Source organism: Nomascus leucogenys, chromosome 15 (genome assembly GCF_006542625.1).
Source record: "Nomascus leucogenys isolate Asia chromosome 15, Asia_NLE_v1, whole genome shotgun sequence".
NCBI classification, from domain to species: Eukaryota; Metazoa; Chordata; class Mammalia; order Primates; family Hylobatidae; genus Nomascus; species Nomascus leucogenys.
In genome coordinates this window covers 4,921,625-4,945,856 of record NC_044395.1, presented here as the reverse complement: position 1 = coordinate 4,945,856, position 24,232 = coordinate 4,921,625, and the positions used below count along the sequence as shown (strand labels likewise).

The 24,232-nt window shown below is 44.5% G+C and overlaps 1 pseudogene; it reads right to left on the bottom strand.

Moving 5' to 3' along the window:
* Positions 1 to 23,094: 23,094 nt before the first annotated feature.
* LOC100584185 lies at positions 23,095 to 23,448 on the bottom strand (annotated as a pseudogene).
* Positions 23,449 to 24,232: the final 784 nt, after the last annotated feature.

Sequence of the window (24,232 nt, the reverse complement as noted above, 5' to 3'; positions counted from 1 at the left end):
CCTGTAATCCCAACACTTTGGTAGGCTGAGGAAGGCAGATCATCTGAGGTCTGGAGTTCGAGACCAGCCTGGCCAACATGCAGAAACCCGGTCTCTACTAAAAATACAAAAACTAGCCGGGCATGATGGCAGGCGCCTATAATCCCAGCTACTCGGGAGGCTGAGGCAGAAGAATTGCTTGAACCCAGGAGGCGGAGATTGCGGTGACACGAGATCGCGCCATTGCAGTCCAGCCTGGGGGACAAGAGCAAGACTTTGTCTTAAAAAAAAAAAAAAAAAAAATTTAAAGCCAAAGTGGAGCTCCTGGGAGATGAACCTGCATCAAAGCTGGCTTTCGTCAAGGGATTCTGCAGAACACTAACACGTTGAGTTTCTATTTTAAGGATATACAGGGTATAGGTAGGAGACAGTGATAGAGTCTTGGGTCCACTCAAACTATAAAGCCTAAGAGAAGATACTTTCATCAAGTTGAATGATATAATAAGTGTAAGGGTGAATAAAAAGTAAACTGGCCTTAAAGAGAGATCCATCGGAGAAACTTGCTTCTCTCAACCAAGGGCAAAATAAAAACATTTTCAGACAAATGAGAGTTAAAAGAATTGACTACCAAAATATTTTACACTAGAATTAGTACTAAATGAGGCAAAACAAATACAATCACAGGCGGAAGATTTAAAATGCAAGGAGGAATTGTGATTTCAGTTTTATAGAGTAAGTTCTGAGGATGGGTAGTGGTGACGACTGCACAATAATGTAAATATACTAATGCCACTGAGTGAGACCTTTGAAATGGTTAAAATACTAAAGTTTGTGTTATGTGTGTTTTACCAAAATTAACACAATAATTTTTTTTTTTTTTTTTTTTTGCAAGATGGAGTCTCACTGTCTCTCCTAGCCTGGAGTGCAGGGGCGAGATCTCAGTTCACTGCAACCCCTGCCTCCTGGGCTCAAGTGATTCTCCTGCCTCAGCCTCCCAAGTAGCTGGGATTACAGGCACATGCCACCATGCCAGGCTAATTTTTGTATTTTTTGTAGAGATGGGGTTTCACCATGTTGGCCAGGCTGGTCTCGAACTCCTGACCTCAGGTGGGTCTCCCCGCTTCAGCCTCCCTAAGTGCTGGGATTACAGGCGTGACCCTACCACACTCGGCCTAAATTCTTTTTTTTTTGAGACACAGTCTCTTTCTATTGCCCATGCTGGGGTGCAGTGACGTGATCTCGGCTTATGCAACCTCTGCCTCCTGGGTTCAAGCGATTCTTCTGCCTCAGCCTCCTTAGTAGATGGGATTACATTACAGGTGCGTGTCACCACACCAGGCTAATTTTTGCATTTTTAGTAGAGATGGGGTTTCATCATGTTGGTCAAGCTGGTCTCGAACTCCTGACATTGTGATCTGCCTGCCTCGGCCTCCCAAAGTGCTGGGATTACAGGTGTGAGCCACCGCACCCAGCCCCAGCCTAAATTCTTTAAAAGATTATTATTATTTTAGGGTGAGTGCAGTGGCTCACACCAGTAATCCCAACACTTTGGGAGGCGGAGGTGGGAGGATCACTTGAGGCCAGGAGTTTAAGACCAGCCTGGCCAACATGGCGAAACCCCATCTCTGCTAAAAATACAAAAAAAAATTAGCCAGGTGTGGTGGTGCACACCTGTAGTCCCAGCTGCTTGGGAGGTTGATGCATGAGAATCACTTCAACCCAGGAGGTGGAGGTTGCAGTGAGCTGAGATTGCGCCACTGCACTCCAGCCTGGGTGACAGAGACTCTGTCTTAAAAAAAAAAAAATTAAAAAGGAATTGTAAGACAGAACACTAGAAAATATGTAGGTAATTCTAAACCAATACTGAATATATAAAACAATAATGTCTATCTGTAGCATTAATGACACGATAGAACTAAGATACTAGACAGAATAGCACACAGAGGGGGCTGATCAGAGGTAAAGTATCCTAAAAGTCTCGAAGTATTTGAGAGAAGGGTAAATATTTCATTTTCTATTTTATTAGTAATACATGTTTAATTAGGAGACTGGCAAGCAAATAAACAGAGGCACAATTTCTAATACAGTACAGTAAAAATAGAATTGAAGAGAAAAATTAAAAATGGCAATCCAAAAAAGGCAAGACACAGAAGAGAAAAAAATGTAGAGCAAAAGAACAGCATGTAATTGTGGAAATATCCAGGTGTGGTGGCTCACACTTGTAGTCCCAGCTTCTCCGGAGCCTGAGGCAGAAGGATCACTTGAACCCAGGAGTTCAAGGCCACAGTATCCTGTGATCATACCTGTAAATAGCCACTGTACTCCAGCCTGAGCAGCATAGTGAGATCCTGTCTCTAAAACAATTTTTAATATTTAAAAAATTAAACTAAAAGATATATTAGAGGCCAGGCATGGTGGCTCATGCCTGTAATCCCAACACTTTGGAAGGCCAAGGCAGGCAGGTCATTTGAGGTCAGGAGTCCAAGACTAGCCTAGGCAACATGGTGAAACCTCGTCTCTACAAAAAATGCAAAAATTAACTGGGCATGGTGGCATATGCCTGTAGTCCCAGCTACTTAGGAGGCTGAGGTGGGAGTATCACCTGAGCCCAGGAGGTAGAGGATGCAATGAGCTGAGATCGCGCTACTACACTCCAGTCTGGGTGACAGGAATGAAACCAGTCTAAAAATAATAATAGAGGCCGGGTGCAGTGGCTCATGCCTGTAATCCCAGCACTTTGGGAGGCCGAGACAGGTGGATCTCTTGAGGTCAAGAGTTCGAGACCAGCCTGGCCAACATAGTGAAACCCCATCTCTACTAAAAATACAAAATAGCCAGGCATGGTGGCATGCACCTGTAATCCCAGCTACTCAGGAGGCTGAGGCAGGAGAATCACTTACCAGGTGGCGGAGGTTGCAGTGAGCTGAGATGGCGCCACTGCACTCCAGCCTGGGCGACAGAGTGAGAGTCTGTCTCAAAATAATAATAATAATAAATCCAGATCATAATAAATGTAAAGCAACCAAACAATACAACAAAAAGAAAAAGATAGTCACAAATAATGTATATATAAACACACACACACCTACAAGCTGTTTTTAAAAAGACACCTAAAAAATAAAGACACAGGGGCACATGTTTTCAGGACCTCCTGGGCAGGGGTCATGGGTAAAAAATCTTTAAAAAATAAAAATAAAGGAAAAAAAAAAGACACAGCAAGGGCTGAAAGTCAAAATATAGAAAAAGACACCAGGCAAACACTAACTGAAGGAAAACTAGAATTACTGTCAGACAAAATAGATCTTAAGACAGAAAGCACTGCCAGAGATAAATCGGGCCACTACAGAAAGATAAAAAAGTTTTTAATTCATGAGAAAACATATACCCTGTTTTGCACTATTTTTATATAAATTCCGAAACATTTTGGTAAAGAACTTCTGCTTTCATCCAAGATGGAAAAATGGGACTGTATTTATTCTCTCACCTAAAACAACCAAGAAAAAAAATCAAAGTATTTAAATTACAATGTTTAAGAAAGTGAACATAAGGGAACAAAGGATAGCAACCAAAGAGAGGAGACCTGCACCACAGCTAACTAAAGCTCCAGCTAACTAGAGCTGCAGTACGTATGATTTGCTCTCTGCAGTAAGCTCTAGAAACTCTCGTAAGCTTCCCGCAGAAAATTACATGCTGCAGTGCAGGGTGAAAAACCCCAGAGGAGCTTGGCAATTTCTCTGGATTGAGGAGACATGACTGGGCTTCCAGGGAGACTCAAGTTTGCAGGGCACAGTGTCAGAAGAGAGCTACACAGAGAAAAAGAGAGCTCTGGAGTTGTACAGAAGGCCCCCCTGAATCTTCAGCAGAGTAGTGATCAAACTACATATAGGGAAACAAAAGTAAGAACCACAGCAGGCTTCTCATTGGAAACAAAACAAATAAACAGACCCCTCATCAAAGGAGATATATGCATGGTGAATAATCACATGAAAAGATGCTGTACATCATCAGTCATTAGGGAAATGCAAATTAAAACCACATGCAGGCAGAGCACAGTGGCTCACAGCTGTAATCCTGGCACTTTGGGAGGCCAAGGCAGGCTGATCACAAGGTCAGGAGTTCGAGACCAGCCTGGCTAACATGGTGAAACCCTGTCTCTACTAAAAATACAAAATTAGCCGAGCATGGTGGCAGACGCCTGTAATCCCAGCTACTCAGAAGGCTGAGGCAAGAGAATCGCTTGAACCCAGGAGGCAGAGGTTGCAGTGAGTTGAGATTGTGCCACTGCACTCCAGCCTGGGTAACAGAGCGAAACTCCATCTCACAAAAAAAAAAACCCACATGCAATACCACTAATAGGTGTGTACCTATTATTAATAGAATGTCCAAAATTAAAAAGACTGACCACATCAAGAATTGACAAAATGTGGAGCAACTGGAACTGTCATAACTGTTAGTGGGAATATAAATGGTATGAGCAATTTGGGAAAAGCTTGGCAGTTTCTTAAAACATTAAACATATACCTGTCATATGCCTTAGTCCTTCTACTCCTAGATATTTACCAAAGAGAAAATGAAAGCATATGTCCATATAAAAATGTGTATATGAGGCTCATGCTTGCTATCCCAATTTTGGAGGCTGAGGCAGGTGGATTCCTTGAGCCCAGGGGCTCAAGACCAGCCTAGGCAACATGGTAAAACCTTGTCTCTACAAAGAAATACAAAATTAGCTGGGCATAGTGGTATGCATATGTAGTCCCAGCTACTCAGGAGGCTAAGTTGGGAGGATTGCTTGAGCTCAGGAGGTTGAGGCTGCAATGAGTCATGATTGTACCACTGCACTCCAGCCTAGATGACAGAATAAGACCCTATCTTACAAAAAAACAAAAGCCTTGTATATGAATGTTTATATTTGGTAATAGCCAAAAACAAGATTGTTCATTAACATTTGCATGGGTAAGTATATAGTGGTGATATGGTTTGGTTGTATCCCCACCTGAATCTCATCTTGAATTCCCACATGTTGTGGGAGGGACCCAGTGGGAGGTAACTGGATCATGGAGGCAGGTCTTTCCCATGGTGTTCTTGCAATGGTGAGTGGGTCTCACAAGATCTGATAGTATTATAAGGGGGAGTTTCCCTGCACAAGCGCTCTCTCTCTCTCTCTCTCTCTCTGCATGCTGCCATCCATGTAAGATGTGACTTGCTCCTCCTTGCCTTCCACCATGATTGTGAGGCTTCCCCAGCCACGTGGAACTGTTAAGTCCAATTAAACCTCTTTCTTTTGTAAATTGCCCAGTCTCAGGTATGTCTTTATCAGCAGCATGAAAATGGACCAATACAAGTGGTATATCCATACAATCTAGTACTATTCAGCAATAAAAAGAAATGAACTAGTTATACGTGCAACAATATGATCTCAGAATAATTACCCTAAGTAAAATAAACCAGACTCCCCAAAAGAGTATGTACTGCATGATTCCATTTCTATTAAATCCTAGAAAATGCAAACTAATCTGTGATAGGAAGCAGATCAGGGATTGCCTGGGGAGTGAAAAGAGGTTGGCAGGGGAGGGATTGCAAAAGTTCCAAAGGAAACATTTTGAAATTATATGTCAATTATAACTCAATAGTGCTATTAAAATTGCTTTGGAATTTCTGAAAATTATAATAATCAAAGAACATTTTTAAGTTGGCTGAGAATTTGAAAAGGAGAATTTACTTATCCCTTGGTTTAAAATATGATTAAGATTTATTATGGTCTCTTGGGTTTTTTTAGGTAAATATATCATTAAAAAATACTAAATTACTAAATTACTAAATACTAAATTAAAGACAAATACAATGATAAAGCAGTAAACATCAAGGCCGGGCACGGTGGCTCACGCCTATAATCCCAGCACTTTGGGAGGCCGAGGGGGGCAGATTACAAGATCAGGAGATCAAGACCATCCTGGCTAACCCAGTGAAACCCCACCTCTACTAAAAATACAAAAAATCAGCCAGGCGCAGTGGCAGGCTCCTGTAGTCCCAGCTACTCAGGAGGCTGAGGCAGGAGAATGGCGTGAACCCAGGAGGCGGAGCTTGCAGTGAGCCGAGATCGCGCCACTGCACTCCAACCTTGGCGACAGAGCGAGATTCTGTCTCAAAAAGATAAAAATAAAAAAAATAGATATCTTGCAAAACAATCTAAGATACTACCTGTACCATCTCTTCTAGGGACAATGGTGACCTTCTTTACCCAAGTGTTGAAGCCGAGAAACTGTAATTGTAAAAACAAACAAAAACTATAGTGAAGATAATAGGCATATTTACATACAGTTAAACAAAAACTTTAGCTATATATACCATAAATAAATTCAATATACAGTACATTAAAATTTTTGCAATAGAGAGAACAAAGGGTAATTTCTTTTTATTTATTTTTTAATTGAAACAAGGTCTCATTCTGCTGTTCAGGCTGGAGTGCAGTAGCACAGTCACAGCACGCTGTAGCCTTGACCCCCCAGGCTCAAGCAATCCTCCCACCTCAGCCTCCCAAGTGACTGGGACTACAGGTGCACGCTGCCATGCTTGGCTAATTTTATTATTTTTCATTTTGCAGGGTTTTGCCGTATTGCCCAGGCTGTTCTCAAACTCCTGGGCTCAAGTGATCCACCTGTCATGGCCTCCCAGTTGCTAAGATTACAGGCATGAGCCACTGAGCCAGGCCTATTTTTTTGTAGAGAGAAGGTTTTGCTATGTTGCCCAGGCTGGTCTCGAACTCCTGGGCTCAAGTAATACACCAGTCTTGGCCTCCCAAAATACTGAGATTATAGGCATGAGCCACCGAGCAAGGCCAGAGAACAAAGAGGAATTTCTAACAAATTTAGAAGAAAAGGCAAATGATAAAATAGACACAGAATATCAAGAAAATTTTAGGGAAGGGCTGGGCACAGTGGCTCACGCCTGTAATCCTAGCACTTTGGGAGGCCGAGGGGGGTGGATCACGAGGTCAGGAGATTGAGACCATCCTGGCTAACATGGTGAAACCCCGTCTCTACTAAAAATACAAAAAAGTTAGCCAGGCATGGTGGCATGTGCTTGTAGTCCCAGCTACTCGGGAGGCTGAGGCAGGAGAATGGCGCGAACCTGGGAGGCGGAGCTTGCAGTGAGCCGAGGTCGCGCCACTGCACTCCAGCCTGGGCGACAGAGCAAGACTCCATCTCAAAAAGAAAAAAAATTTTTTTAGGGAAAACAAATCCAGATGCCAGAAGCTATATTAAAAATGCTCAAACTACATATCAGGAATATGGAAATTAAAGTAATTATTATTATAAATATCACTTTATGTTCATCAGACAGAAAAAAGTTAAAAAGAACAGTAGCACCTATGATTTTGTATTTTCATACAATATTAGTGGTGTTATGAATTGTTCCAGCTTTTTAGGGAGGTAGTAACATCAATTAAAATTAAATATGTATAAAGGTATACAGTCCACCCTCTGTATCTGTAGGTTCCCCATCCATGGATTCAACCAAGCGAAGATTTGAAAATATTTGGAAAAAAGTAATTAAAAATAATAATACTACAATAAAATATAATACAAATAAGAATCAAGTATATAGTGGTGATATGGTTTGGTTGTGTCCCCACCCAAGGCCAGGTGCAGTGGCTCACACCTGTAATCCCAGTCCTTTGGGAGGCCGAGGCTGGCGGATCACCTGAGGTCAGGAGTTTGAGACCAGCCTGGCCAACATGGTGAAACCCCATCTCTACTAAAAATACAAAAATTAGCTGGGCGTAGTGGTGCATGCCTGTAATCCCAACTACTCGGAAGGTTGAAGCAAGAGAATTGCTTGAACCCAGGAGGCAGAGGTTGCAATGAGCAGAGATTGTTCCGCTGTACTTCAGTCTGGGTGACAGAGCAAGGCTCTGTCTCAAAAAAAAAAAAAAAAGAATGAATACAGTATAACAACCATTTACATAACATTTACATTGTACTGTTGTTGAGGCCGATGGTCTGAGGCTACTATCCACAGGTGGAATTTCTTCTTCCTAGAAATCTCAGTTCTTCTCGTCCCTTCTTTCAACTGACTGGATGAGGCCCACCCAGATTATCTAAGATATACTCCTTTACTAAAAGTCATTGATTATAGATTTTCATCACAGCAACACCTAGATTAGTAGTCAATGGAATAACCAGTTGGCACATAAAACTGACCATCACTTTTATGCGACATTGTAATATGTAATCTAGAAAGGATTTAAAGTATGTGGCAGGATGTGTGTAGGTTATATGCAAATACTATGCCATTTAATATAAGGGACTTGAGCATCTGTGGATTTTGGTACCCACAGGTGTCCTGGAACCCATCCTCAAGGATACCAAGGGATGTCTATGACTATATACGTGTTATAGGAGATATTTGTATAACTGTTTAACTCAAAAGTTCTCCATTCTGGGATTCTATCTTGAGGAAAGAAAAGAACCAATGTAAGGCATTTAATCCAGTGTTTTCTATAATAGCACGAAACTGGAAACAGTCAAAAAAATAATGGCACATCTACACCATAAAATAGTATGCAGCAATTAAAGTGGATGAACAATAGCTATGTCAGTGGATTTAGAATAATTTCCAAGATACATTGCTGAATGAAAAAGGCAAAATGAGAAAAAGTCTATTATATCAGTCAGGGCTCAATTAGGAAAACAGAAACAGCAGGAGACATCGTAAGGGATTTGTTGAAGGAAATTCAGTTACACAGTTGATCGATTAATCATCGGGTCTAGCTAGGCAAGTCTGAATCCATAAAGCAGGCCACAAGGAAGGGCAGGTGGCACTCTCTGGCATGGGCTGAGGCTGCTACCCGCAGGTGGAATTTCTTCTTCCCAGAAACCTCAGTTCTACTCTTACGGCCTTTCAGCTGATCGGATGAGGCCCAACCAGATTGTCTAAGATATTCTCCTTTACTAAAAGTCATTGATTATGGACTTTAATCACAGCAACAGCTAGATTAGTAACTGAGGGAATAACCAAGTTGACACATAAAATTGACCATCACATGTGTAATATTTCATTTTGTAAAACAAATGATGAAAAAAGAAATCTCTGTGTGTGTGTGTGTGTGTGTGTGTGTGTATGCAAATATATGAACATCTGTGAATATACAGTTAGCTGGGTATGTGGATTAGGGTGAAGTAGGCGGAGGGGCAGGAGAAGAGGAGAGTGCAAAGCCAAACAAGAAGGAAACGAGAAGAAAAAGACCACAATACGAAAAACATAAAATCCAAGATATACAACATGATTGCATTTATGGATTATATAAAAAAAATGCATACATTTTAGCAAGCAAGATGCTAAAAACTCATTTGATTAAAGACTGCTTCTTCCTTATTAATTTTACAAAATATCCTAGTCAAAGAGAAGTAGAAATGTTCTTAAATACCTATTTTCAAACATAAACAATATACGTATTAGTTTCCTAGGAACAAACTACCATAAACTGGAAGATTGAAACAACAGACATTCATTCACTCCCAGCTCTGAAATCTAGACGTGTGAAATAAGCTATTGGCAAGGCTGTATTCCCTCAGAAGTCTCTGGGAAGGAACTCTTTCTTGCCTCTTCCTAAATTCCTGTGTTCGCCAGCAATCCTTGGAATTCCCTGACTTGCAGTTTCATTTACTTCACTTTCTGCTTCTGCCTTCACCTGCCCGTCTTCCCTGAACTGTATTCATTTCCAGATCTCCCTCTCCCTACAAGGACAACAATCATTGTATATAGGGTCCACCCTTATCAAGTATAAACTCGTCTTAACTTATTACACTACCAAGGCCCCATTCCTGAAGAAGGTTGCATTCACAGGTATGAGGAGGGGGAGGGGGATTAGACTTTGAATCTCTTTTTAGGGGGATAAAATTCAACCCTCTACAATATCCTACTTACAATAATCAACTGAAGCATTCTTATAAAAAAGAGATGATAAAAAGAAAAATACAGCCAAGCATGGTGGCTCACATCTGTAATCTCAGCACTGTGGTAGGCTGAGGCGGGAGAATCACTTGAGTGCAGGAGTTCGAGACCAACCTGGGCAACATAGCGAGGGCAACAAACCTCGTCTCTATTTGTTTTTTTGTTTGTTTGTTTTAAGGAGGTGACGGCCAGGCGCGGTGGCTCACGCCTGTAATCTCAGCACTTTGGGAGGCCGAGGAGGGCGGATCACGAGTTCAGGAAATTGAGACCATCCCGGCTAACACGGTGAAACCCCGTCTCTACTAAAAATAGAAACAAATTAGCCGGGCGTGGTGGCGGGCATCTGTAGTCCCAGCTACTCAGGAGGCTGAGGCAGGAGAATGGCGTGAACCCGGGAGGGCTTGCAGTGAGCAGAGATGGTGCCACTGCACTCCAGCCTGGGCCACAGAGCAAGACTCTATATTCAAGGCAATAGAGCTGAGAGGTGACAGCCTGTTGGCAGTTCTCACAGCCCTCGCTCGCTCTCGGTGCCTCCTCTGCCTGGGCTCCCACTTTGGCGGCACTTGACGAGCCCTTCAGCCCGCTGCTGCACCGTGGGAGCCCCTTTCTGGGCTGGCCAAGGCCGGAGCCGGCTCCCTCAGCTTGCCGGGAGGTGTGGAGGGAGAGGCGCCGGCGGGAACCGAGGCTGCGCGCGGCACTTGCGGGCCAGCGAGAGTTCCGGGTGGGCGGGGCGTGCGCTCGGCGGACCCCGCACTCGGAGCGGCAGGCCGGCCCCGCCGGCCCCACCGGCCCCGGGCAGTGAGGGGCTTAGCACCTGGGCCAGCAGCTGCTGTGCGCAATTTCTCGCTGGGCCTTAGCTGCCTTCCTGCGGGGCAGGGCTCGGGACCTGCAGCCCACCATGCCTGAGCCTTCCCCCACGGAGCCCCACCTCCGTGGGCTCCTGTGCGGCTGGAGCCTCTCTGACGAGCGCCGCCCACTGCTCCACGGTGCCCAGTCCCATCGACCACCCAGGGGCTGAGGAGTGCGGGCGCACGGCGCACAGCTCCAGTGCGGGATCCACTGGGTGAAGCCAGCTGGGCTCCTGAGTCTGGTGGGGACGTGGAGAACCTTTATGTCTAGCTAAGGGATGGTAAATACATCAATCGGCACTCTGTGTCTAGCTCAAGGTTTGTAAACACACCGGTCAGCACCCTGTGTCTAGCTCAGGGTTTGTGAATGCACCAATAGACACTCTGTATCTAGCTACTCTGGTGGGTACTTGGAGAACCTTTGTGTCCACACTCTGTATCTAGCTAATCTGGTGGGGACGTGGAGAACCTGTGTCTAGCTCAGGGATTTTAAACGCACCAATCAGCGCCCTGTCAAAATAGACCACTCGGCTCTACCAATCAGCAGGATGTGGGTGGGGCCAGATAAGAGAATAAACGCAGGCTGCCCGAGTAGGTAGTGGCAACCCGCTTGGGTCCCCTTCCAAACTGTGGAAGCTTTGTTCTTTCTCTTTTTGCAATAAATCTTGCTGCTGCTCACTCTTTGGGTCCAGACCGATTTAAGAGCTGTAACACTCACCGGGAAGGTCTGCAGCTTCACTCCTGAAACCAGCAAGACCACGAACCCACCAGAAGGAAGAAACTCCGAACACATCCGATCAGAAGGAACAAACTCCAGACACGCCACCTTTAAGAACTGTAACACTCACCGGGAAGGTCCGCGGCTTCATTCTTGAAGTCAGTGAGACCAAGAACCCACCAATTCTGGACACATAGCTATACCCCACACTCTACAAAACATTGAAAAATTAGCCAGGCATGGTAACACATAGCTGGAGTAGTAGCTACTCTGGAGGCTGAGGCTGGGATTGCTTGAGCCCTTGGCGTGTGAGACTGCAGTGAGGTATGGTTATACTACTGCATTCAGCCTGGGCAACAGAGTGAAACCCTGTCTCTACAAACAAACAGCACTGCCTTGGAAATTCAAACCAATGCACTAAAATATAGAACAAAAATGAGAGATAATTATTAGAAAAAAACAAAATTATCGTTACTTGCCGAGTATACAATTAAGTCTACAAGAGAGTTTGGTGACTAGACACAAAATACAAATTAATAGTTTTCCATAAATAGTAACAAAAATTACAGGAAATGACAAAGAAAAATACAAGTTTATGGTGAACCTACTACGCACTTAACTTGATCGTTCAAAAAATGAGATGTGTGAGATGACTCAGTTGTTAGAAATGATTTCTGGAGCGCCTGAGGTCAAGGCTTCTGCCCCAGACACGCTTGACTGGCTCCACCACTTTGCCTATGGTCTGTTCACTTGCCAAGCCTAGTTTTGATTCTCTCTACTCCTCAGTGACAGCAGGAAACACAACTGAACAATCTGTGATTCCCTTTCCTGTGATCACACCAGTTGGTCCCAAGGGAGTTCGTGGGTCGCAGCCCAGCAGCACCTTTGTGTGCGTTCACCTGTGTTGGATTGCTACCTGTTTGTTGGAGAAGGTTGCTTTCCAGCCTGTTTTAAACAAATGGTGGGCTTTTGCCATCTTCTTCCCCCATGTTTATAATTTGGCTTGATGGCTAGCTGAACAATAATAGGGGAAATGACAAAAGAACATAATGGGGATGGAAGAGAAAAACAGTTGTAGACTTTGGGCCAGTGGTTTGCTTGCTTTCCTTACAAACAGGAACAGAGAAGTAGTACTGGGAAGAAAAATGGAAAGAGAAAAACAAAAACAAGCACAAAACCTTTAGCAGAGTAGGCTAAGAAGATATGAATGATCATGTTTTAAATGACAGCTCCCCAAAAACATTATAGAAAAAATTTTTTTTTTTTTTTTTGAGACGGAGTCTCGCTCTGTCGCCCAGGCTGGAGTGCAGTGGCGCAATCTCGGCTCACGGCAAGCTCCGCCTCCCGGGTTCACGCCATTCTCCTGCCTCAGCCTCTCCGAGTAGCTGGGACTACAGGCGCCCGCCACCACGCCCGGCTAATTTTTTTTGTATTTTTAGTAGAGACGGGGTTTCACCGTGGTCTCGATCTCCTGACCTCGTGATCCGCCCACCTCGGCCTCCCAAAGTGCTGGGATTACAAGCGTGAGCCACCGGCCCGGCTTTTTTTTTTTTTTTGAGATGAAGTCTTGCTCTGTTGCCCAAGCTGGAGTGCAGTGGCGTGATCTCAGCTCACTGCAAGCTCCGCCTCCCAGGTTCATGCCATTCTCCTCCAGAGTAGCTGGGACTACAGGCGACCACCACCACGCCCGGCTAATTTTTTTTTTTGCATTTTTAGTAGAGACAGGGTTTCACCGTGTTAGCCAGGATGGTCTCGATCTCCTGACCTCATCACCTGCCCGCCTTGGCCTCCCAAAGTGCTGGGATTACAGGCTTGAGCCACAGCACCCGGCCAGTGTAGAAAATACTTTCTAAGAATTTTCACTGATGAAACATTCAGACATCTTTTTTGTTGTTTACTTAAAGCTTAATTTTAGAAACTCAATACAGGGCAAAATATTTCTATCTTGGTAAAACTCCTCTTTCTGTATAGTGTTCTACAACACACAGAGCCTTCCATATACATGGTCCCATTTGATCCAAGTGAGATTGCAAATATCGTGGCTGACCAAATGGTAAACTAGGGAGAATCTTATGATGAATGGGAGAAAGGAAATGGAAAATTTTTTAGAAAACAAAACCCTAAGCCAAATATAGCAAAGATTAAGATCTACAGGAACATTGTTCTGAATATTTATGGGTAATCCATGAATAATCCTCAGAAATAGATATTGCTCATGCAAATCAGATGAAAAAAATTTGGATGGATTTTTCCAGCACATATGGCAATAAAGCCTATGAGAAGACGAAAAAGACAGTGACATTCTTTTTTTGTTGTTGTTGAGATGGAGTCTTGCTCTGTCGCCCAGGCTAGAGTGTGGTGGTGCAATCTCAGCTCACTGCAACCTCTTCCTCTCAGGTTCAAGCAATTCTCCTGCCTCAGTCTCCTGAGTAGCTGGGACTACAGGTGCCCACCACCACGTCCGGCTAATTTTTGTATTTTTAGTAGAGACAGGGTTTCACCATGTTGCCCAGGCTGGTCTGAAACTCCTGACCTCAGGTGATCCGCCTGCCTCCGCCTCCCAAAGTGCTGGGATTACAGGTGTGAGCCACAGTGCCCAGCCGACAGTGACATTCTTGAGGGACATGGATGCAAAGTTTTAAAGACTGAGAGGAAACTAAGTGCTATTGGTTAAATAAATAATCCTTCTCTGTTAGTAAAACCACACTTCATTAAAAGAGACAGTAAGAAATGAGGAGAAATTCCACTGTACCCTGATACGTATCATAATACTTCATGGTTTTGTTTGTTTGTTTTGAGATGGAGTCTCACTCTGTCACCCAGGCTGGAGTGCAGTGGCATGATGTCGGCTCACTGCAACCTCTGCCTCCCAGGTTCAAGTGATTCTCCTGCCTCAGCCTCCTCAGTAGCTGGGACTATAGGCACCCGCCACCACGCCCAGCTAATTTTTGTATTTTTAGTAGAGACAGAGTTTCACCACGTTGCCCAGGCTGGTCTCAAACTCCTGACCTCAGGTGATCTGCCTGCCTCTGCCTCCCAAAGTGCTGGGATTACAGGTGTGAGCCACTGAGCCCGGCTGATACTTCATGTTTAGATTTTAAGTTGCTTGAGCTTGTTGCTCCCTCTCAGCAAACAGCAAGAGACAGACTGGTCCTGCATGGATTTCATCTTAAGTTAAGACCTTTTCTCCTCCTTAGCAGTGTTTTTTATTTACTCTACTCATATGGTCATGGAATGTAAATGTTCTCTTACCTGCTCTTTCTTATCATATTAAAAAAACCAACAGAGAGCTTGGGAACTGAGCGTCTTCTCTTTCAAGTCTTCTCTTCACATTTCAATATGGCACCGAATTGCTTTTCATTGTAGTCAAGACACGATCAAATTTTTTTAAGTTTACATATTTTATTTCCTCACCAGGAAGAATCATTAATCACTGATACCTAAAAATGCAATCATTGCTGGTGACTAGGTTTCTAGAAGAAATTTTTTTTTTTTGAGATGTAGTCTTGCTCTGTCATCCAAGCTAGAGTGCAGTTGCATGATCTTGGCTCACTGCAACCTCTACCTCCTGGGTTCAAGCAATTCTCCTGCCTCAGCCTCCTGAGTAGCTGGGATTATAGGCACGCGCCACCACACCCGGCTACTTTTTGTGTTTTTAGTAGAGACGGGGTTTCACCATGTTGGTCAGGCTGGTCTCAAACTCCTGACCTTGTGATCCACCCACTTTGGCCTCCCAAAGTACTGGGATTACAGGCGTGAGCCACCACGCCCAGTCTAGAAGAAATATTTTTAAATTTTGTTTCTTCACACAAAAGTCACATACGCACACTAACATCTCGACTATTCATGTTGTGTTCATGACCTACTCGTTCAGTTCATCCACGTGTGATTTGTTTAAAAGTGTTCCCCCAGGTTAGAGAATAAAATAAGACCATAGTTTTTAACATTGAATCCCTCTAAAATGTATGCAAAGTGCTGTGTTCAAATTCATATGTGCATTTCTTCTGAGGAGAGAAAATAGTTTCTAGCACATTCTCCTTGAAGAGTCCAAGACCCCATAAAAACTAGAAATCACAGGCTCACGCCTATAATCCTAGCACTTTGGGAGGGTGAGGTGGGCGAAGTCAGGAGATCAGGACCATCCTGGCTAACCTGGTGAAACCCCGTCTCCACTAAAAATACAAAAATTAGCCAGGCATGGTGGTGTGCGCCTGTAGTCCCAGCTACTCCGGAGGCTGAGGCAGGAGAATCGCTTGAACCAGGGAGGTGGAGGTTGCAGTGAGCCTGTATCACGCCACTGCACTCCAGCCTGGTGACAGAGCGAGACTCCATCTCAGAAAAAAAAAAAAAGAAAAAACTAGAAATCATTGCCTCGGCCAGTACAGTGGCTCAAGCCTGTAATCCCAGCACCTTGGGAGACCAAGGAGGGAGAATCACTTGAGCCCAGGAATTTGAGACCAGCCTGGGCAACATGGTGCAACCCTATCTCTATAAAAAAATGCAAAAATTAGCCAGGTGTGATAGCACGTGCCTGTAGTCCCAGCCACTTGGAAGGCTAAGGCGGAGGGATGGCTTGAGCCCAGGAGGCGGAGGTTGCAATGAGCCGAGATTTTGCCACTGTACTCAAGCCTGGGTGACAGAGCCAGACCCAGTTTCAAAAAAAGAAAAAAGAAAAGAATCATTGCCTTACAATTACTGAAAACCAAGGGACTTTTATGTTAATTACATAGGAGTTTTAAAAACTTCTTATTTTTTAGGGACAGGGCCTTGCTCTGTTGCCCAGGGTGGAATGCAGTGGCTTGACCTCCTGGCTTCAAGCAATCCTCCCACCTCAGCCTCCCAAGTAGCTAGGACTAGATACATGTGCCACCACGCCTGGATAATTTAAGTTTTTTTTTTTTTTTTTTTTTGTAGGTGAGGAGGCTAGGGAGGTGTCTCGCTATGTTGCCCAAGTCGGTCTCTAACTCCTGGCCTCAAGCAATCCTCCCTCCTTGGCCTCCTAAAGTGCCGGGATTACAGCCATAAACTTCCTTAATTGGCTATATAAGTGCTTCCCAAATTGTAATTCGAATACAAATCATCTGGGGATTCTGTTTAAAATGTAAATCATAATTCGGAAGTTCTGGGATAGGGTTTGAGACGCGCCATTTGTAACAGATTCCAAGGTGATGTTGCTACTGGTCCATGGACCACACTTTAAGTCACAGCAAAAAATATATCACACATCCAAAGAGGGTATGCAGAGTTCAGAACATTTCACCCATTAACCAGATTCTAAGACCATATTTGTCAATACACCCTAACGTTCAGCAAAGACAAGACTAAACATTTACTGGCATTGGCTTTTGCCACACTTTTTTTTTTTTTTTTTTTTTGAGATGGAATCTCGCTCTGTCTTCCAGGCTGGAGTGCAGTGGCACGATCTCGGCTCACTGCAATCTCTGCCTCCCAGGTTCAAGCGATTCTTCTGCCTCAGCCTCCCGAGTAGCTGGGACTACAGGCGTGTATCACCATGCCCGGCTAATTTTTATATTTTTAGTAGAGACGGGGTTTTACCATATAGAGCAGACTGGTCTTGAATTCCTGACCTCGTGATCCACCCGCCTCGGCCTCCCAAAGTGCTGAGATTATAGGCTTGAGCCACTGTGCCTGGCCTGCCACACTTTGAATAAACAGTGTATCCATGAGATGAAAAGTTACAGCACTCACCACTATTTAGAGGTCTGAAGTTGATTTTTGCCAATGTCATACAACATGGAGGCTCTCTGAATTCCCAATTTTTTGTGTTTATTCCATCCACCCAATTTATAGACTTGATTTGTGGGAATTTAATAAAATGTCATCTGTTCCCCAAGTGCAGACATAGATAGAAACTGATGATGCTTCTGGTCTTTTTTTTTTTTTTTTTTTTTGAGACGGAGTCTTGCTCTGTTGCCCAGGCTGGAGTGCAATGGCGTAATCTTGGCTCACTGCAACCTCCGCCTCCCAGGTTCATGCCATTCTCCTGCCTCAGCCTCCTGAGTAGCTGGGACTACAAGCACATGCCACCATGCCTGGCTAATTTTTTTGTATTTTTAGTAGAAACGGGGTTTCACCATGTTAGCCAGGATGGTCTCAATCTCCTGACCTTGTGATCCGCCCACCTCGGCCTCCCAAAGTGCTGGGATTACAGGTGTGAGCCACCATGCCCAGCCTGGTCATTTTTTTTTTTAAATGTCATTGTTGCCTTATCTTCAAAACTGTGAAATACTGCCTTTTTTTTTTTTTTTTTTTGAGACGGAGTCTCGCTCTGTTGCCCAGGCTGGAGTGCAGTGACATGATCTTGGCTCACTGCAAGCTCTGCCTCCTGGGTTCACACCATTCTCCTGCCTCAGCCTCCTGAGTAGCTGGAACTACAGGCGCCCACCACCACACCGGCTAATTTTTGTATTTTTAGTAGAGACGAGGTTTCACCATGTTTGCCAGGATGGTCTCGATCTCCTGACTTCGTAATCCGCCTACCTTGGCCTCCCAAAAGTGCTGGGATTACAGGTGTGAGCCACCGCGCCCAGCCTTTTCTTTCATCTTTAGGCATGCAAAGCCTTATTATAAACAGGTATCAAAATAGGTAAAACAAATACATTTTATTATTCCAATAGGGACAGGATCATCATGTTGTTTTTTTTTGTTTTTTTTTTTTGAGACGGAATCTCGCTCTGTCGCCCAGGCTGGAGTGCAGTGGCGCGATCTCGGCTCACTGCAAGCTCCGCCTCCCGGGTTCATGCCATTCTCCCGCCTCAGCCTCTCTGAGTAGCTGGGACTACAGGCGCCTGCCACCACGCCTGGCTAATTTTTTTGTATTTTTAGCAGAGACGGGGTTTCACCGTGGTCTCGATCTCCTGACCTCGTGATCCACCCGCCTCGGCCTCCCAAAGTGCTGGGATTACAAGCGTGAGCCACCGCGCCCGGCCCATCATGTTTTTTTAAAAGTATGTCTGCCTTATTTTTCTTCTCACTTGCTCATTATGATTGACTTACACGAGATTTAGTGTTACCTATCAGGAATTTTTGCCAACATCTGAAACTTAACCCAGAAGAGTAAACCAACAATTCTCCTTTCTTACTAATATGTATCTTCCATTGTCCATATAACAACTTTGTGGTCAAAACCTTAATATTTTGTTTGACTCTACATCAAGCTCCACACTTGAAACCATCCTGTCTATTGTTTCCTAGAGTTAGCCACTATTTCAAATGGGAAACAAAAGACTGACACTAGCTGCTTTCCTTTCAGCTCTAACCAAAACTCGCAGCCTCCCCTCTGAGATCTGAAAGAAAAAGACAGCAGGGGAAAGGAAAAGAAGCTACCAAAGAAGGGAAACAGTAGTATAAAATGTGTTCTGATATTGTTTATACCATACCTGAAGTAGAGAGTAGGACCAAGCCATTTAAAAAATTGTGCCATATACAGGAGAATCACTTGAATCCGGGAGGTGGAGGTTGCAGTGAGCCGAGATTGTGTCACTGCACTCCAGTCTAGGTGACAGAGCGAGACTCTGTCTCAAAAAAAAAAAAAAAAATTGTGCCATATAATGCAAACTGTTAGGGACATGGGCCCTGCTGTCAGATCTACTTGTCCCATTGTTTCTTCGCATTCTTTTTTTTTTGAGACCCAGTCTCACTCTGTCACCCAGGCTGGATATCAGCCGTGCAGTGGCACGATATCAGCTCACTGCAACCTCCCCCTCCCAGGTTCAAGCGATTCTCCTGCCTCAGCCTCCGGAGTATCTGGGATCACAGGCGTGCGCCACCACACCCAGCCAATTTTTGTATTTTTAATAGAGACAGGGCTTTGCCATGTTGGCCAGGCTGGTCTCGAACTCCTGGCCTCAAGTGATTCGCCCGCGTTGGCCTCCCAAAGTGCTGGGATTATAGGTGTGAACCACCATGCCTGGCCTGTTTCTTAGCATTCTTTTTTTTTTTTGAGACGATGGAGTCTCACTCTGTCACCCAGTCTGGAGTGCAGTGGTGCAATCTCGGCTCACTGCGACCTCTGCCTCCTGGGTTCAAGCAATTCTCCTGTCTCAGCCTCCCTAGTAGCTGAGACTACAGTTACATGCCATCACACCTGGCTAATTTTTCTATTTTTAGTAGAGACAGAGTTTCACCATATTGGTCAGGCTGGTCTGGAACTCCTGACCTCAGGTGATCCACCCGCCTCCGCCTCCCAAAGTGCTGGGATTATAGGCGTGAGCCACCTCGCCTGGCTCTTAGCATTCTTATGCCTCATTTTCCTCATCTATAAACTGAGGATAACACTGCAGGCTCCCTACCTAAATATCCATCCCTCCTTCCTCTTTATTAACGGAATTTCATTTGTTGGTCTCCCAGCCTCCCTTGCAACTAGCAGTGGCCAGGTAACATAGCTCTCATCAAAGAGATGTTGACAGAAGTCCTTGAAAAGAGATACCCACTGCATTTCTCTCTGGAAGGCAGACAGAATGTCTTGAAAAGTTATATTATGACCTTGAAAATGAAAGACATATGCTAAGAATAGTGGAGAAAGAAGACAGAATGAGCCTGGGCTCTTGGTGACCTCTCATGAAGGTCAGACAAAACTGGACTGGCCTCCTTATTGAAAGGAAGAAAAAAAAAACCTGACTTCTTATAATAGGGTTTTCTGTTACACGTAACACAATCCTGATATACCATTTCAGAGTTACTGAGAACATTATTAAGTGTGATAATGAACATAAAAATGGTTAACACAGGGCCTAGCATATCATAAGCATGCATTTAATGTTAGTAGTTAATACTGCCATTATTAGTAGTACTGTTATTATTATTAGTATTCCCCATGGCTTCTTTGTTCTCCCCTTTCTTAAGCACAAGCTTTTTCCATTCTACTTCATTTCCACACACTTCAATCAAATTCGGGCACTCATGACATTATCTCTGGATTATACTCTTGGTATTCTAGTTGTACCTTGAAAGATGAATTGTTTTAGACAGGCAGAGACAAGCGTGGAGGGCCTTATTGGTGAGGATACCAGAAATTCCATGCTTTTCTGGAGGATTACTGGGAGTTAAGGTGGAAAGATAGGTTGGAGCCAGATTCTCAGGGGTTTTCTATAAATGGCAAAGGGCAGGCCAAGGAATTTGTAGTACATTTTCTTGTAAAAAGATTAGGCCCCCACTTGCTTTTTTTTTTTAGGTGAAGTCTCACTCTGTCGCCCAGGCTGGAGTGCAGTGGTGCAATCTCAGCTCACTGCAACCTCTCCCTCCCAGGTTCAAGTGATTCTCCTGCCTCAGCCTCCCAAGTAGCTGGGACTACAGCTCAGCCTCCTGAGTAGACGGGACTGAAGGCGCCTGCCACCACATCTGGCTGATTTTTGTATTTTTAGTAGAGATGGGGTTTCACCATGTTGGCCAGGCTGGTCTGGAACTCCTGACCTCAAAGGATCTGCCCGCCTCGGCCTCCCAAAGTGCTGAGATTACAGGCGAGAGCCACTGAGCCCGGCCCACCTGCTTTCTTTTAAGAAAGTTAGTAATATGATGAAAGAAAAGTCCAAATACCCTCTTTTATTTAATTGGTGGTGTTATTCAGCTTCTCTGGAATTTAGTTTGACTATAACATAAAGAAGTTAAAGGCCAGGCGCAGTGGCTCACGCCTGTAATCCCAGCACTTTGGGAGGCCGAGGAGGGTGGATCACGAGGTCAGGAGATCGACACAATCCTGGCTAACATGATGAAACCCCATCTCTACTAAAAATACAAAAAATTAGCCGGGCGTGGTGGCTGGCGCCTATAGTCCCAGCTACTTGGGAGGCTGAGGCAGGAGAATGGCATGAACCTGGGAGGCAGAGCTTGCAGTGAGCCGAGATCGCGCCACTGCACTCCAGCCTAGGCAACAGAGCAAGACTCCATCTCAAAAAAAAAAAAAAAAAAAAAAAAGTTAAAACAAATGTTCTCAAAGACCTATGTCAGTTCTAAAATTCTAAGATCCATGGGAAATCACTGAAATAACAGTATCTAAGCTTGAATTAAGAGCCTCAAATTAATATTAGCTCTGACTTACTCTTCCATTCATTTATTCTTTTTTTTTTGTTGTTGTTGTTGTTGTTGAGATGGAGTCTCACTCTGTTGCCCAGGCTGGAGTGCAGTGGCGCGATCTTGGCTCACTGCAGGCTCTGCCCCCGGGTTCACGCCATTCTCCTGCGTGAACAAAAAAAAAAAAAAAAAAAAAAAAAAGAATAAATGAATGGAAGAGTAAGTCAGAGCTAATATTAATTTGAGGCTCTTAATTCAAGCTTAGATACTGTTATTTCAGTGATTTCCCATGGATCTTAGAATTTTAGAACTGACATAGTCTTTGAGAACATTTGTTTTAACTTCTTTTTTTTTTTTTTTTTTTTTGAGATGGAGTCTTGCTCTGTTGCTAGCTGGAGTGCAGTGGCGCGATCTCCTCACTCGCCTCCCAGGTTCATGCCATTCTCCTGCCTCAGCCTCCTGCTGCTACAGGCGCCGCCACCTCGCCTGGCTAATTTTTTTGTATTTTTAATAGAGACGGGTTTCACCGAGTTAGCCAGGATGTCTCGATCTCCTGACCTCGTATCCCCCGTCTCGGCCTCCCAAAGTGCTGGGATTACAGGCGTGAGCCACCGCGCCCGGCCATCATTTATTCTTTCAACAAAGTCAATTTATTTTATGTTCCATACTTTTATATAAGGAACCTTGCTGCTACTGCAAGACTCACTGGAAGCCAACCTATATTACCCGTAACAATCAGAATAATCTTCTTCAAACACTTCAGGAATCTGTAACAGCAAGCCTTGGCCCATCTTGCTTTCTTTTCTTTTTTTTTAAGACAGCATCTCACTGTGTCGCCCAGGCTGGAGTGCAGTGATGCAATCACAGCTCACTGCCGCATCAAACTCCTGTACCCAAGCAATTGTCTTGCCTCAGCCTCCTGGGTAGCTAGGCCTACAGGCACACAATACCATGCCAGACTAATTTTTTTTATTTTTTGTAGAGACAGGGTCCCCTTACATTGCACAAGCTGGTCTCAAACTCCTGGGCTCAAGTGATCCTCCCTCCTCAGCTTCCCAAAGTACTAGGATGACAGGCATGAGCCACTGCGTCCAGCCCATCCTGCTTTCATCCTTTGTCAACAAACTCAGGTCCCCTGCCAACCTCCTCTCTCTCCGGTCTTCTCCATCCTTTCACATCTTACACATGATGCTAGACTCAAAGCTAAGCAGAACATTAATTTACAAATCAAATGTGACATAATAGTACAAATGGCTTAGTAATAAATATGCTTATTTTAAAAATAGGTTTACTGTTTTTCAATTATATTTGTAATGTTGATCATAAGAGAAAATAGAGGAAACGTTTTAAAGGAATAAGGAGGTAACAACATCACCATCCAATGTGAAAAACAGTAACTTTGGGGGATGTTTCTTTGCAAGATTTTTGGATGGCTTTCAAGTAGTTGTAATCATTTTGAATAGGTAATTTGTTTAACTTAATGTCATAGTACAAACATTTTCCATGTTTTTTTTTTTCACACTCCCAAATCTCTCTCACTGGGGGGTAATGGGCCTCTGGGGGTCCTCACTGCACAGCTTGTTCATTGGCACTGCTTCCCGAGTCCTGGGGCTTCATCACGTCGAGCAGCTCGGGCGGGCTGGAGAACGGCTGGATGCACAGGGCCTCAAAGGCGTCGTCCGCCCGGAAGGCCAGCCCCACTGTAGCTGGGGCCTGCGGCCGTGCTGTTTGCCTGGTGAAGCCACACTCGCCCAGTGTCTTGCCATCATCCAAGAGTTGGTCCTTGCACAGCCGCTGCTCATCGGGCGGCCGCTTGAGGATCCCCTCCACGACTCGCTTCAGCTCAAACACCGTGCTGGACTCCTTGGCGTCAGTGAAGATGGTGGTCCTGTGGCGCCGGATCACGAGGAACACGTCCATCACGGCGGCTGCCTCGCCCCTCGATGCGCCGGCGCTGCCGCGCTCCGCCCTGTTCCCTGCAGGCCGCGCGCGGCCCGGCATGCCCCGCGCAGCCCCGCCTCCTCCAGCGAAGGCTCCTTTTTACATGTCATTATACTGGCTTTCTGTGGAACTATTTTATAGCTACATAATATGGTAAGGTTACCATGAAAGATTTAAGACATACTAAAAGATAAAAAAGAATAATGGGATGAACATCCATATATCCCACAGAGCTTAAGAAATAAAACATTATCAGTGCAGCTGATAACCTCTGTGTAATACTCATTTGCAGCTCCCTCCATCTCTAACATATGTAATCACTTTCTGAAATTTGGTGATTATTCAGCCCATGCATTTCTTTATACTTTTTTTTTTTTTTTTTAGAGACAGAGTCTTGCTCTGTGGCCCAGGTTGGAGTGCAGTGGCATGATCCCAGCTCACTGCAACTTCTGCCTCCTGGGTTCAAGCAATTCTCCCGCCTCAGCCTCCCAAGCAGCTGGGACCACAGGCGCACACAGCCACACCAGCTAATTTATTTTGTATTTTAGTAGAGACGGGGTTTCACCGTGTTGCCCAGGCTGGTCTCGAACTCCTGAGCTCAGGCTATCCGCCCACCTCGCCTCCCAAAGTGCTAGGACTACAGGCGCAAGCCAACACGCCCAGCCTATTCTTTTTACTTTTACCACATATGTATGTATTGCTAAGTAATATGTAATATTATTTGCATGTTTCAAGCTTTATATAATTAGTATCATGAAATGTA